Source organism: Schistocerca cancellata, chromosome 3, assembly GCF_023864275.1.
Source record: "Schistocerca cancellata isolate TAMUIC-IGC-003103 chromosome 3, iqSchCanc2.1, whole genome shotgun sequence".
Taxonomy (NCBI): Eukaryota; Metazoa; Arthropoda; class Insecta; order Orthoptera; family Acrididae; genus Schistocerca; species Schistocerca cancellata.
Window position 1 is genome coordinate 210132685 of NC_064628.1, and position 14690 is coordinate 210147374.

The following is a 14690-nucleotide window of genomic DNA, read 5'->3' on the forward strand; positions in this document are numbered from 1 at the left end:
ACTGGCACTCGCAAAATTGCTCCGAGTTCTTCCAAATATTTATTTAATTCGCTTTCACAAAATTATACCGTCCAACTAAGAGTTAGAGTCTTTTAACTCACGTGGCTGCTCGGTCGCCAGCCTTTCAACAAATGCACGCTTATTGGCACCGACTGGGCAACGTTCAAAGACGCCGTTAAAAGGCTATGTGCGCAGCCACTCGGCCCTAAAGGCTGCGACATCATACACTATAGGATCCAGTTAAGACAAATAATGACCAAATGGATCTAAGCACTATGGAACTTAAGATCTGAGGCCATCAGTCCCCTAGACTTAGAACTACTTAAACCTAACTAACCCAATGACATCAAACACATCCATGCTCGAGGCAGGATTCGAACCTGCGACCGTAGCAGCAGCGCGGTTCCGCACTGAAGTGCCTAGAACCGCTCGGCCACAGCGGCTGGCAATAATGACAAACATTAAGATTTATACTTAATTTTACATACATATAAGATACCAGAAGAAAACTTTTGTAGTCGTATTGGAACCTCTTATTAAAACATTAATAGAGTATTACGTAAGATATTGACAAAGCTCACGAAGCATGCTGCATCCGGTTTTACAACAAAACTTACGTAAAATTGTAAATATATATAAAATAGTAAATTGTGGCTATTCATCCACTCGCAAAATTCGACATGGATATGGAAAATTCATGCTACCTTTGTTCTACGTGTAATTGCAGAGACTGATAATATTAGCGCTGCAAACCGGCTTCTCACACCGCCACAGTGTTCTGTCTTAGTTACAATTTCGTACAATATTTTGACAGGAAAAATGTACATGATTTAAGATTGCATTTTCGTACGTACTGGAACAGTGTTGGCACCACAGTCAAAATTTTTCAAATCTGATGTCTTAAACTAAAAACATCAAATATTGTATAGAGCAAATGTGGTTAACGAGGCAGTACACGATATATTATACAGCTCGTCAAGTTACCTACTGTCTTTAGTAGGGGATACTGTTTCAGAAAATTAAGGCAATCATATACAACGCCTGACAGGGAAAGTGAAGCACCCAGAGGACGTAGTAGGTTGCCCATATAACTTTGTACCTGTAAACACCATCAGCGGACATGTAAATCAGAAGGGACGGAATTCTCAGACAGGTAGAACAGCCACCTCAGTGCGTTAGGGATATTCGTGTTTATTGTTGTAACCGGATCTGGCAGGAGCGTGAAGGGCGTCAGATGCGGAATATGGAGATGCCACGTACTTGTGTGAATCAGCTTTATTACCACCTGAAAAAGTTGTAAAGGGGCCTCATTGTGGGTCTTCATTTGGTCAGCTGGCCGATTCACAGAATATACCGATTTGTAGGGTGTCAGATCCGACAGCAGCCAGGTGCTGCACTACACATTCTCGCCAAGGTTTTGGTCGACTGCTAATGAATGGCAATGCAGTGTGTTCATACGATGACTCGCGATTCTGCAGCACCCAAATGACCATCGTCAGCGAGTATGGGGAGAACAGGGGGAGGTCCCGTTGTTCCACCGTTTCGGAGGGGCAAAGTGGTGTTACACCTGGCTTAATGGTGTGTGGGGTCATCTGCTATGACGGAGTCACAACTAGTAGTGATTGAGGTAACTCTTATGTCATAATGTTGCGTCACAGACATCCTACATCCTCATGTGTTACATCTCATGAGACAGTATCGTGGTGTCATTTTTCAACAGGACAATGTACGTCCCCACATGGCATGTGTCAAGATGAACAGTTTGCGTCGTTTCGAGGCTCTCCTATGGCCAAGAAGGTCCCCATATCGGTCCCCGATAGCACATGTCAGTCCCAGCGCCAATATTCAGAACACCAAGGACGAGTTTCAACAATTGTGGAACAACTTAACTCAGAAGGATAAAACGATTTTATGACAACGAAATCAGTGCAGGGGGTGCAACTGGTAAGTGGGCTCATACTGCTAATTACTTTGTAATCACTGTAGTAATATCGGAGACCCTCTCAACCCTTGAAATTCCATTTCTTCTTCTCCTTCTGGATGTTTGTGTACTTGTTAGTCTGTCTCCTAGCTAAAATAAGTGAGTTCATTTTTACTCTGTTCGAGGTGGTACATATCTTGACTCCTGCGATTTGCAAACCACCTCGCTGATCAAGCTCTGCCTTGAGCTATATTTTTTTTGTTGTTTCTGTTTCTAATTCCTGCCCTTTTGGTTACAATAATGGTTTGTAAGGTTCTACAAAAATATCATAGCTGTCATTAAAATTACATCTTATTGTAATGTAAGTAGTGTTGCTTTAACACAAGTTGAAAACACTTGGCACAAAAATAAAAGAGGAGTAAACTTACACACAACACAAAGGGCAACGAAATTACTTAAGGGAAACAGAAAACAAGGTGAAGCATGCCAAAACAAAGAACACTTAAAATAATTGTTTCAAAAATGTTATGTACTTACAACCCATAAGAAAATGTGTAAAATTTAGAGGCGACTACAGAATCAATAGTTTAATATGGAATTTATGAAACGTCCCCTTAGAAAAATTTATGAATTATTGTGCTGGTAAACCCCTTACTTTATTTGATTTTCAAACAGCTGAGCAAAACTGAACGTACTCAGACATTTCGCTATTTACCTATTCTGATCAACACTAAACTGACACAATATTTTTAGCGCAACGCAATCTGACTTTCAATAATCCCTACAAAAGAATGGCCCTGACTAATAATAACCTACACCTTTCATAAATCACTTATCTCACAAAAATCTTCGTTACTCGAACTCTTGCAATACAGCGAGCGCCAATACAGCCAGCTAAATAAAAGATTCAAACTACTGAAGGCACTAACTAGTGATAGGCATACTAAGCAAACGAAAGATTTTAATAGAGAACAAACAATGTATTTACCTTAATAGTGTTCAAAAGTCATAATATATATATTAGTTCATGACATCCAGTCTTACAAATTTACTGTCTCTGATGGACACACGTCTAGATCATCCGCTCTCAAAACTCTGCCATCTCTCTCCCCACATACACCACTGCTGGCGGCTCACCTCCAACTGCGCAACACTACGCGCTGTTCACATCCAACTGCCCAACACTACAATAGCGACTATTCCAACAATGCCACCCAGCCACAGATTGCACACAGCACAGCCAGTGATTTCATACAGAGCGCTACATGGCGTTACCAATATAAAAACCTAAACAGCCCACTTACACATAGTTTAATATGGAAGTTGTACTTCGTGCCTTTATACTTTCATATGGATCACGCATTTGCAAAAGAAGAGTCGTTTTGCCAGCAAGAAACAACCGTTGAATTAAATAAGAATCGAACCTGAACCCTATAAAGTCTCAGCCTGGAATTTATGTAATCAGCTGCTACTTCTCCCAGCTATCCCCCACACCCCCCTGCCCAAACACATTCTCACAGAGTTGTCTACAATATTTTTACATATTTCGACTTCTTTTAAAGGTAATAGGCGTGGATTTTTATTTGAGGTGGTGTGTTTTAGCAGTCGACAACGATCATTCAGAGACTTTGTGTGTCCTGCGGCCTGGTTGTGACAGGAACATCTGCAAATGTGAAAGTGTTTGTAAGAGCTGGGAATGTGCACGTAGGGAAGAGGCGGCGTTTCAGCAAGAGGGGCGACGTGGCAACAGCGCGAGCGGCGGTGGGCAGCGGGCACGAGCGGCTGGCAGCGCGGCTCACCTCCACCTCGGCCGCCGCTTTGTGCCCACCTCACCAAGCCAGCCGGCCCGCTCCTCGCTGTCGCTGAACACACCGCCGTCTCTGTCTGCGCAGTCAGACTGTGTCGTGTGTACCTCCTAGTACAAGTTCAAAGGAAACGGAGTTATGAATTCCAAATCACGAAAGAGTCCCACTGGGTTCAATTCTGGGTTCACTCCTACTATTTATGTATGTAAATTACCTTACACCTGACATTCATCAAGCAGATTTAGTACTGGTTGCTGTCAATAATAGTGTTATACTAAACTGAAAATGGTTTTTCAGAAAACACACTATATTCATTTCTGTACGACAATCGCCAGTAATGATAAAGTGTAGGCTGAAGCTTAAGAGACTAGTCAGGAAGAATAAATGCACAAATAAGTGGGACGTGGAAGTACTAAATAACCAAAGGATATAGGTTGTCTAAGGTCACAGATACTGTCATGGTGAATAGCTCAGCACGCAGTTCGGTTGAAGAGGACAGTTCTAAATATGGCAGTCACTGAAGTTGGAAAGAAAAACATAGATACAAAGGCGGTAACTGAGAAGAAACCATAGGTAACAGAAGAAATACTTCAGTTGATCAACGAAAGATGGAAGCACGAAAAAGTTCAGGGAAATTCGGGCATACAGAAATACAAGTCACTTGGGAATGAAGGAAGTTCAGGGAAGCTAAGGCGAAATGGCTGCATCAAAAGTACCGTATGAATAAATCGAAAAAGAAAAAAGGACTGACTCGGTATGCAGAAATGCCAAAACAACCTTTGATGAAGTTAAAAGCAAGGGGGATGACAGTAAGAGTGCGACGAGAATCCCATTGTTAAATGCAGTGGTGGAAAGAGTACACTAAAGACGCCTATGAGAGGAAGGATTTGTCTGATTATGTGATGGAAGAAGAAACAGAAGTCGACTGGGAAGAAATAGGGGATCGATATTAGAATCAGACTTATAAAGAGCTCTGGACGACTTAAGATAAAATAAAGCAGAAGGGATACATAACGTTTCATCAGAATTTCTAAAATCACTGGTGGAAGTGGTAACAAAACGACTATTCCGGTTCGAATGTAGAATGTATGAGACAGGCGATATACCACCAGACTTTCGGAAAAACATCATCGTCACAGTTCCGAAGACTGCGGTAGCTGACAAGTGCGAAAATAATCGCACAATCAGGCTCATACATCCAAACTGCTGACAAGAATATTATGCGAGGGACAGCTCATTGTTGTCCAGCATTGACTTCCATTGACAGTTATATTTCGTATTAGACGATTATTAGCCGTGAGAAGGCACTCGTTCTTGTCTCTGTGTTCACATGTCAAAGCAAGTAAAGCAGACCTCCGCCTTCTGGGCCTGGTGGGCCAGGTTGAACCGACTGATAGCCGTGTCGTCCTCTGCCAGTGGCGTCACTGCATGCGGCGTGGAGAAGGGTGAGGTCAGTGTACCGCTTTCCCGGCCACTGTTGGCGTTCTTGAGCTCGCAGCCGCTACTTCCCATTCACGTAGTTCCTCCGTTGGCAACACGAGGCTGAGTGCACCCGGTTGCAGTCCTGGAACTACAAGGGAGTTGAACCTGTGTCCTACGCAAGAGCTCTATGGAGATATAACGTAACGCCATCGATGGTAGCATCACCCACATTTTTTTTAATTGCAGAGGGTATCCAGTTCATGACGGATAACGCTGAGCTACCGTGATGGCATGGGCGTGCAGTTTCACTGAGTTATGGAGGCGACCATATAAGTGTAATCAGCAAAGTTTCTTGCATATAAGTTATTGCACAACAGAGCGGAAAATTTCACCCAAGTCAAATATATTGTGGAGACGTTTTCCATCCACACTTGAACCATTATGTAAGTCTTGCACATTAGACTTAAAATTATGAAAAGTTTGTGATAAATCCAAAGAATGAATGACAGTCAGCTGGCAGCTCGTAAAATTAGAAAAACTTTTCTTTTTTCTGTTAAAACAGACTACGAGGGGGAAAATAATACAATAAATAGTTGTGCATACGATCTTTGTTCAAAATTATACAGGCTGAGTTATTAACTACTCCCACCGAGAATAACTCCGAAAATATGCTAGTAGCTGAAAAGTTTGTGGGACAAAGTTTGTGGGACAAAAGTTGCATGGGACAACGGAGGCTATAATATGACGTTGGTTTTTTGTTGCTTGGTGAGATCGCTTCAGAGATATGAAGGTCAACTTTTTTTTTTTAATGGGATGCTATAGTTTGGTACTTATTTTCTGATAGTGGCTATCGATACCAATCCAATGGTGTAAATAGTAAGGTCTTCGAAGGTAAACGAAGGTCAAAAAGGTGGCATGAACATCCATTTACAGAAGGTGGCCTCACCACTCATAGGCGCACTTGGTCCAGCTCCTACTGTCGATCTTCTTGCTACATCTTTGCCGACCGATGTGCTGGTGACAGCATAAGCCAGCACAAAAGTATTATAATGACAATAGCGAAGAGTGCAAGTGTTGAAATGCTTGTCCAATAAACAGTAACTGTATTTATATATTTTGTTCATTTGAATTATTGAACGTAAACTACGCACATTCTGTTATCTACATGAAATGAAATGAATAAAAACCCAACTTATTTTAAATAAATTACGCGATCACAGTTGTTGAACCTCAGCTGTTTATCTGTGTATGAATTCTCACCCTCAACTCTTCCTTTCCCCATCCCCCCCTTTCCACAGCTAAACAATTTGCGAAAATCTTCAATTAGACTACCGACACCTATGTTGTCACTGTTGTGGTCTTCAGTCCTGAGACTGGTTTGGTGCAGCTCACCTACAGTGATCATAAAACACGGATCAGAGTGGCGGAGGAAGTTATACAATCCATAGCTCATTATGCACTCACATTTAGAAGTACAGAGGATGGACAAAAATATGAAAACATCGAAATACAGCACATTTTCATGCCTAACACGGTGTAGGAATCTCATTAACATTCAAATAAGCTTCCAGTCGTTTTTTAATGGATAAGTACAGGACCTGTTTGGTTTTCAAGGGAATCTTACATCACTCTTCCTGCAAAATAGTGGAAAGTTCAGGTAACGAAAATGGATGTGAAAAGCGATCACACACTCTTCTCCCACAAGTAGACAACAAAAACTCAATAGTACTAAGGTGTGGTTATTGTGGTGACTAGGAGAGATGAGAAAATTAATCCTCATGCTCACAAAACCAGTCCCAGATGGTGCGAACTGTGTGAACACGGGCCCTGTCCTCTTGGAACGCAGCATCACAACGGGAAACGAACACAAACATTGGACTATTGCATGGACCTGATCTGCCAAAATGGTCACATAAGCGTTGGCAGAAATGTGAATAACCATGATCCTCATGAAATATCACGGTATGGCTGCCAAAAGCCATCACCAAATTCCTGCTGCCATCTTTCACTTTTGGGACGCAAACTCGGCCAATGTGAAACAAGACTCATCCACACACACGACCTTCTTCCATTGCTCCACAGTCCAGATTTTACGGCTTCGGCATTAAATTTTCCTGTTACGGGCATTTGCATCGCTAATGAGTGGCTTTGGAATTCCAGCTCGCCCTTCAATACCTTGCCTGTGGTGCTCTCTTCGTCTTGGTTCGGTGCTGACAAGGCTCGCGAGTGCGACATTAAGTTTTGTAGCTGTCGGCCTCTCATTTTTCGACACAATCCCCTTCAAAGACCGTTCGTCACTATCACTGAACACACATTTTCGTCCGCGTTGTGAATTAGCGGATGATGTTTTTGCGCTTTCTCCGTAGAATCTTAGATATGGAGCCTCTCCATATACGATACACTACCATTGTTACGAAAGCTCCAAACACACGAGCATGTGAAATTTTCCCACATGTAATTCACTTAGCTACGACATAATGCGCTCATAGCTTCACAGAATCCTGTTCTGACGACCACTGACACTCGCAACGTTTTGAGAACACTGTACAGGTGCCGTCCGTGCAAACGCAACAGCGCAACCTGCCGTCTTGGCTAACATTTGCATTTATGTTCAAACATGCATTTCTCGAAGTGTTTCTATATTTATGTTCAATCTTTTAAATTTAATTTATTAATTTGTATTGGTAGCAACGTATTAAATTTAACGCTTTAAGAGAGGTATAGACGCATATTATTTTCTTCATTGTGTGGCAATGGTTTGTGTTATTATTATTGGACTTGAAAGACATCTATAACAGAAATGTATCCCAAAATACGCAAACGGGGACAATATACCACACTTATCAAACCAAAGTGCCTCTATTAGGTTGAAATCCATATTTTTAAAAGATACATCTAATAAATCCAAAAGAGATAACGAAAAGCAATCGGGAATATTTTAAGATAAAATTGTATTGAAAAATGACCATACAGACTAAAAGCAAATACAGGAATTGAATAGTATTCACACAAACTTTTATTCGGAAATGAAAAAAAAAATGTAGGGTAATATTTTATGGGCATACTGAAGAAATGCCACCAACCAGATTAACTAGACGGATTGTGGATTTCTACAAAGTCACAGTAGAGCCAAAACTGAGCAATAAAATTCGTCGATGCAGTAAAAGACGACCTGAATGATGCAGGAATGAGTCAATTTGATATAGCAGGCAGAAAAAATCAGAAAAAATCTTAGGACGATAATTCGAGGCTGGACAGTTGGTCTGGCACCAAAAGCCTAAGTGGATCGGAACAACTTGGCATGACGATCAGAAAATAGACCATTTTGAGAGAATGAAAGTAACGTGGGCCCAGAGACAAGCTAAAAACTGGAAGTACACTTTATTGTACATCGCGTGATCCACCAGAGGCCAATTGTGATGGCTATTATTATTACAACTGTACCATTCGCGATAAGTTTCAAGTGCGAGATCATCGTTCACTGCTATTTAAAGTAGAAAAACTACACAAAATTAGCTGCAAGAAAGACAAACGCTCTCAAATTCATTAGAAAAATTGCGTGTAAAATGCAATTCGATCTTGAAAGATATACTCGACCGAGTGTAGAGTACTACTCGTCAGTTTTGATCCTTAATAGGCTGAACCAGTAGACTAGGTAGAGCAAATCCGCCACCCTCGTTACGTCACGGTTTCCTTCAGAAAGCGAGAGTTGGCGTAGGTGCTCTTCCGAGTCTGGTGGCAGACGCCGGCCTGTGTGGCTGAGCGGTTCTAGGCGCTGCGGTCTGGAACCGCGAGACCGCTACGGTCGCAGGTTCGAATCCTGCCTCGGGCATGGATGTGTGTGATGTCCTTAGGTTAGTTAGGTTTAAGTAGTTCTAAGTTATAGGGGACTGATGACCTCAGATGTTAAGTCCCATAGTGCTCAGAGCCATTTGAATCATATTCTGGTGGCAGACATCAAAAGAAGACGCAATTTGCGCCTCGTAATGGCTTCGTCCTCAGAGTCCAAAATCCCACTTTCTATTACGAATGGTTGGTTGGTTGGTTGGTTGGTTTGGGGAAGGAGACCAGACAGCGTGATCATCGGTCTCATCGGATTAGGGAAGGATGGGGAAGGAAGTCGGCCGTGCCCTTTCAGAGGCACCACCCCGGCATTTGCCTGGAGTGATTTAGGGAAATCACGGAAAACCTAAATCAGGATGGCCGGAGGCGGGATTGAACCGTCGTCCTTCCGAATGCGAGTCCAGTGTCTAACCACTGCGCCACCTCGCTCGGTATTACGAATGGAACATTCGTATTTCGTGAAATAATCAGAGAAATTCCAGCTTATTCCGAGCCTTACTGACCCTCACTCTCCTGAACACCATGTGTAAACCGGCCGAAATGATCATGTAACACAACTTGCCCACCACCATCCCGTACGGTGACTTGCGGAGTATGAATGTGTGTCATCCTAATACGGCTGGGGAGTTGGGCAGCACTCGTGTGTCGTGCGACCAGCTCTCTCGCGGCGGTGCTCCTGTTCCCGGAACTGGTTCGTTTCTTGTGTTACGGGGGCTTCGCCAGCAGACGACAGAAATGAGACAGCAAGAGCACAGAAATAGCTGCCGTGCAGAGCCGCGTGTCTATTGCTAATCCCACAACGTACTTCACAGTGTGACTGCGCCTACACTAGCTAGTTGCTACCTCCAGGCCAAGTATTTGCGAACACACGTTTCCTTCAGTCAGATTTCTTTTTAGGCGTCATTTCTGTTCGCTACTTTCAATTTAGTTCAACTGTTTTCATGATACAAGCAGTTTTTGTCTGTTGTTTTTACTGCTATACACCGTCCCAATGTTATATTTGGATCTGGCATCGAATAAATGACGTAACTCACAAATTTATCCAAACTACAATGGACCTGGCTGAGGTGTGGGACTGTCGTAAGAAATTTACAGATTTTCACACTTTTGAACTTCAAGCAACTTTTTATTTTCAATATGAGTTTGGAAAAACTTACTTCGGAAGCTATGCAACGTATAACGCTAACGCCTCGCCCTCTTTCTAAGCTTAACATCTCACTCGTTATCGTCGGATGCTAACTCAGTGTTTTTCAGGCTAGCAATAGAAAGTTGCAGTAAACAAAATGGAAACAAGACATAGTCGCTGTGACTCTCGCATCAGCTTATAGTGTGTGTAGTGTTACGTATTGAAAAACTGTGCGCATACTGTGTGTAGTGTGCTAGGAGTGAGAAATGAATGAACAGTGTACGATTAGTTTTATTAAATAATTTCTCGTAAAACACTATTGTACACCAAGGATAAACATAATGCAGTAGCACTGTTTTAAACAGACTGGCTCTGCATTCAAGAGGGGCAGGGCTCCAATCTTCATCCGGCCATCGTGATTTAGGTTTCCCGTGGTTTCTCTAAATTCTTTCAGCAAATGCTGAGCTGGTTCGTACTATAACACATTGTCCGACTATCTGTCCCATCCTCGTCAAACTTGTTCTGTAAGTATGTAAACGCCAGTGTATATGAATTACATTATTTTTGCTGTTCTTAAATTGTGATACCAAGATACGTTCAAAATCCTTGTAAAAGTGAGCTACGGATTAATAAAACTACTACTGCTACTACCACCACTGCTTCTACTACTAAGACGACACGTTACGGTCACAAAAGGTTTCCGGACTCTTATACACTATTTCACTACTGGCCATTAAAATTGCTACACCACGAAGATGACGTGCTACAGAGGCGTAATTTAACCGACAGGATGAACATGCTGTGATATGCAAATGATTAGCTTTTCAGAGCATTCACACAAGGTTGGCGCCGGTGGCGACACCTACAACGTGCTGACATGAGCAAAGTTTCCAACCGATTTCTCATACACAAACACCAGTTGACCGGCATTGCCTAGCGAAACGTTGTTGTGATGCCTCGTGTAAGGACTTTGATAAAGGTCAGATTGTAGCCTATAGCGACTGCGGTTTATCGTATCGCGACATTGCTGCTCGCGTTGGTCGAGATCCAATGACTGTTAGCAGAATATGGAATCGGTGGATTCAGGAGGGTAATACGGAACGCCGTGCTGGATCCCAACGGCCTCGTATCACTAGCAGTCGAGATGACAGGCATCTTATCCGCATGGCTGTAACGGATCGTGCAGCCACGTCTCGATTCCTGAGTCAACAGATGGGGACGTCTGCAAGACAACAACCATCTGCACGAACAGTTCGACGACGTCTGCAGCAGCATGGACTGTCAGCTCGGAGACCATGGCTGTGGTTACCCTTGACGCTGCATCACAGGCAGGAGCGCCTGCGATGGTGTACTCAAAGACGAACCTGGTTGCACGAATGGCAAAAGATCATTATTTCGGATGAATCCAGGTTCTGTTTACAGCATCATGATGGTCGCATAAGTGATTGGCGACATCGCGGTGAACGCACATTGGAAGCGTGTATTCGTCATCGCCATATTGGCGTATAACCCGGCGTGATGGTGTGGGGTGCCATTGGCTACACGTCTCGGCCACCTCTTTCTTGTACGCATTGACGGCACTTTGAATAGTGGACGTTACATTTCAGATGCGTTACGACCCGTGGCTCTACCCTTCATTCGATCCCTGCGAAACCTTACATTTCAGCAGGATAATGCACGACCGCATGTTTCAGGTCCTGTACGGGCCTTTCTGGATACAGAAAATGTTCGACTGCTGCCCTGGCCAGCACATTCTCCATCTCTCAACAATTGAAAACGTCTGGTCAATGGTGGCCTAGCAACTGGCTCGTCACAATACACCAGTCACTACTCCTGATGAACTGTGGTATCGTGTTGAAGCTGCATGGGCAGCTATACCTGTACACGCCATCCAAGCTCTGTTTGACTCAATGCTCAGGCGTATCACAGCCGTTATTACGGCCAGAGGTGGTTGTTCTTGGTACTGATTTCTCAGGATCTATGCACCCAAATTGCGTGAAAATGTAATCACATGTCAGTTCTAGTATAATATATTTGTCCAATGAATACCCGTTTATCATCTGCATTTCTTTTTGGTGTAGCAATTTTAATGGCCAGTAGTGTACATCACTTTGTGTAGTAAACTCTGCTTTCGAATACGAAATGTGCCATTTAGGTCAGGATGAAAAACATGGCCTGTGGGCAGAAAAAATTCTACAAATTATTTTGATGCTATGATTTTCATTACTGCTGAAATAAAAACATATTGTGTCAGTAATTAATCAGTTTCTGTTACACTTAGCATACAATCGAAACCTAGCTTCACGTACATGATTAAATTGTAGTGGCTGCAACTGGTTAGAGACTAATGGCTGTTAAGATACATTCCTATCGCTACAGAAGTTATAAATACGAACGTAAACACTTCAGTTAAGAAAGATGTGTTGATTAATTGTATATCATTTGGAAACAAATACAATCTTTGCAGAGTGTTTTATTGTTAATAGTTCAAGCATTCGAATGAGGAGAAACTTCAGAAAATAGGACATATTTAAAAACAGATACAAACATAGCCGACGCAGTTTTCGATTAATAAAATAAGAGAAACTTTCATAATTTCCCGTAACTGTGGTCCGGACGCGTAAATATGGTCCAGACTGCCTATCTTGAATCGTTTAGTTGTGTTATCTGTATTATCATTTATCTGCATTTCTTTTGTACTGCATTCGGAAGTTCAATAAGTGATGCACTACGTGAAACAGCCAAATTGCTATATCGGCGTACTTGGAAAGCGTCAGTTGCCTCTTGAGGAATGAACGTGAATTTGATTTTGTTGCAAACTCATATGTGTGATCATGAGCGGGTAAGGGAATTTTAGCAGTGCTATATACTATTTTTATTTATCATTATTTATAAATGGTACAGATACTTTTAATAAATTTTCATTAGATTATATTTTATAGAAAAGTTTAAACTTGAGATGAAATTGTGGTCCAAAATGTCCATCTACATTGTGTTTATGTCAAATTATTTTATACTGATGGAACGATATTTAAATATATACTTTTTGGAGCTCTTCTTATGCCGGTGCTAAATGACAACTTGTTCAAAAATTTTATACTGAGGAGTTTCGGGTGACACCATCATCAGCGTGTCCGTCAAACGAAACACTAAGTCATAACTTACAGAAGTGATCAAGAGTAGAGATATTAAATGTATTAATAAGGTAATAATACCAAAGAGGATTGCTTACATGCCAAGTATGGTGTCAGACGCATACGTCCTCGTTATCAGTGCTCAACTGACGGCGATTCGACGTTTCAAAACCTATCTGCTAAAGTATGCCAACATGTGGCATAGTTCTATCAGGTATAGTTGCGATATTAGCGTCCATAAGAAAAAGATAGATGGCCATCCTAATAACAAAATAGTACTGGAAACTTGTGCAGAAATAGAAAGAAAGTCCTGTATTTAAATCTCATAATAATTCAGAACTGTAAACATCTGTCACAGCTATTACATGGTTCAGTTTGGAGTCCGGTAGGTAAGTGCTCTCAATTTTAAATTATAGTCGCATATCTTCTGCGCGATTTTATGTGGCAATTTTAGTTAAAATAATAGCTGATTACATCAGAGAAAATATTGAATAATAAACATAAAAGGCAATAGGACGGAGACAATATCGCCATTATGCCCCAGACACACTGGACTTATTTTAAATGGAAATACTTTTAAAAACACTGAGTCAGAGGAAAGCGTCTAGAATTAAAGATCTTGTCAGATATGAGGGCGAAGTTTGGCCAGATGGGGTCATTTAAGTTTTCAAAACTGAGCCAGAAGTGGGTTGCATGAGAAGATGTGGGAGACTGTGGATTTGTCTAAAAAAAAAGGGGGGAGATTTTGCGTTGTACAACGAGTATGAGGTATTTTGCAAAATTCACCCCCCCCCCCAAATTAAGATGTCCAAGAAACTAGGATTAGATTCTGGAAAACAACTCGAAGGCGTATGGGTCAAATGAACAGTTGTCATATTCTTATCATTGACATCTAATTGTCGTAAATTGCGCGATGAGTATGTTAAATAATTATTATCTTCCATTTCCTATTGAAATGAATGGACATATGAATAGCAACTACTAGCCACCGTAATAAATGTAACGCAAGTCATAGTTGGGAGCATCGCCACGTAGCTATGGTCCAATTTTTATTAATTAATCCAAAGAGATTCCTGTCGTATGTGAAGTCTGCTAGTGTCAACATACAATCAGTGCCTTCTCTCCAAAACCAGAGTTACTAAACAGAGCCTCCCGGAACGCCTTCATCAAAGAAGACAAGTAAATGAATAGAATCAATAACAGCTGCCGACATTCGTAACTTAGAAGTAGATATCCTCGTGGTAGTAAAACAACGTAAGTCACTAAATAAACGCAAGTCTTGCGTAGAGCACGTGTGGCATGCGTTGGGGAGACTACTATGGCACGTCCACAGCAGTTGTCAGTCGCACTGGTAGAGGAACGGAACGGCCTACCTCAAGAACTGCTTACCAATCTTGTGGCCTGCATAGGAGCACCTCGTAGAGCGTACACTATCGTCC

The 14690-nt window shown here is 42.0% G+C and overlaps 1 protein-coding gene and 1 non-coding gene across 2 annotated transcripts in view; both read left to right on the forward strand.

Annotated features, from left to right (window-relative positions):
* Positions 1 to 14690, forward strand: part of LOC126174831 (uncharacterized) — a 512108-nt gene that overhangs the window by 76988 nt on the left and 420430 nt on the right. The gene's annotated exons all lie outside the window — the stretch shown is intronic.
* Trnap-ugg (transfer RNA proline (anticodon UGG)) lies at positions 8897 to 8980 on the forward strand. The gene has a single exon. It is a non-coding gene; the product is annotated as a tRNA-Pro (tRNA).